The sequence below is a fragment of the Cebus imitator genome, unplaced genomic scaffold (genome assembly GCF_001604975.1).
Source record: "Cebus imitator isolate Cc_AM_T3 unplaced genomic scaffold, Cebus_imitator-1.0 Scaffold228, whole genome shotgun sequence".
Taxonomy (NCBI): Eukaryota; Metazoa; Chordata; class Mammalia; order Primates; family Cebidae; genus Cebus; species Cebus imitator.
Window position 1 is genome coordinate 3,113,332 of NW_016107543.1, and position 1,960 is coordinate 3,115,291.

Genomic DNA, 1,960 nt, shown 5'->3' on the forward strand with positions numbered 1-1,960 from the left:
TTTTTTTTTTCCGGTCTTCTTGTATTGCCCAGTCTGGAGTGCAATGGCACTATCACGGCTCACTGCAGCTTTGACCACCTGGGCTCAAGCAATCCTCCCACCTCAGCCTCTCAAGTAGCTGGGACCACAAGCATTTACCATCACACGTAGCTAATTTTTGTTATTTTTGTAGAGACAAGGTCTCTATTGCCCAGAGTGGTATTGAACTCCTGGGGTCAAGTGATCCTCCTGTCTGGGCTTCCCAAAGTGCTGGGATTACAGGCTTGAGCTGCTGTGCCCAGCTATGGTGCAACTTATAATGACAGATGGGACTTCTCCCATCCCTTCGTGCTGCTGCCACACAGCAAGAGAACCATGATTTTCCTGACCCCTGTCCCCCATCTCTAATTACTTTTTTTTTTTTTTCTGAGATGGAGTCTTGCTCTGTTACCCAGGCTGGAGTGCAATGGCATGATCTTGGCTGACAGCAATCTCCACCTCCTGGATCCCGGTTCAAGCAATTCTACCTCATCCTTCCAAGTAGCTGGGATTACAGGCATGAGCCACCATGCCCAGCTAGTTTTTCTATTTTTTAGTAGAGACAGGGTTTCACCATGTTGGCCAGTCTGGACTTGAACTCCTGACCTTGTTCTGCCTGCCTTGGCCTCCCAAAGTGCTGGGATTACAGGCATGAGCCACCATGCCCGGCTCCCCCCGCTTTTTTTTTTTTAAGACGGAGTCTCGCTCTGTCGCCCAGGCTGGAGTGCAGTGGCAGGATCTCAGCTCACTGCAGCCGTCACCACCTGGGTTCAAGTGATTCTCCCAGCCTCCCAAGTAGCTGGAATTACAGGCGCCTGCCACCAAGCCCGGCTACATTTTTTTGTATTTTTAGCAGAGATGGGATTTCACCATGTTGGCCAGGCTGGTCTCGAGCTCCTGAGCTCAGGTGATCCCGGCTCAGCCTCTCAAAATGCTGGGATTACAGGTGTGAGCCACCGTGCCCAGCCAGCATCAGGATATCTGAAAAGCTTCCCTGTGATTCCAGTGGGCAGGTGGGCAGTCAGGGTGAAAACCACGGCCACTCCAGGAGACCTTCACTTGCGCTGGGGCGCTAATTCCTCTTTAAATCATGACAGTTTGCTTCTCTTCCCCAGTGTGATGGGTGACGTAGGCCTGATCTCCCAGCCTTGGGGGTGGGTTACTGGCAGGAGGTTAGAGCGTTGGGTGTTGCCCCTTCACCCTTGCCTCTTACTTCCCCGGTTCTTCAGTTAGATCCTATTGCTCTCTCTGTCGCCTTGGTAACCAACTCAGTGAGAAGAAACTCAAGCTCAGCAAAGCCCCCAGGTTCATTCTATCCTACCAGCCTGCCTCTGGGTGGGCAGAAAGAAGAGGGTGTGAGAGCAACAGACAGATCACCTTAGGTAGCCCTGCCCAGTCCCCTTGTAGAAGCCCATGGGCTGGGTTCTCAAAGCTCTTTCACCCCCATCTCAGTTGTTACTCATACCACCCTGCCTTCCTCTTCATGAGCAGGTGCAAATGCCCTGCCAACCCTCTTCCCCTTCAGGGTCAGCACACAGGCCTCCTACCTTGTGGGCAACTCGGAGCACCAAAAACTCTTGGAATTCCAAAGTCAGCTCCCAGCATCTGCAGCCCACTTGGGTTGGACTGGCCCTCTAGGGCAGGGATTTTCAACCCTGGCCATGTGTGGTCATGTCAGGAGCTTTTAAAAAATACTATAAGCCGGCCGGGCACGGTGGCTCACGCCTGTAATCCCAGCACTTTGGGAGGCCGAGGCGGGTGGATCACGAGGTCAAGAGGTCGAGACCATCCTGCTCAACACGGTGAAACCCCATCTCTACTAAAAATACAAGAAATTAGCTGGGCATGGTGGCACGTGCCTGTAATCCCAGCTACTCAGGAGGCTGAGGCAGGAGAATTGCCTGAACCCAGGAGGCGGAGGTTGCGGTGAGCCGAGATCGCG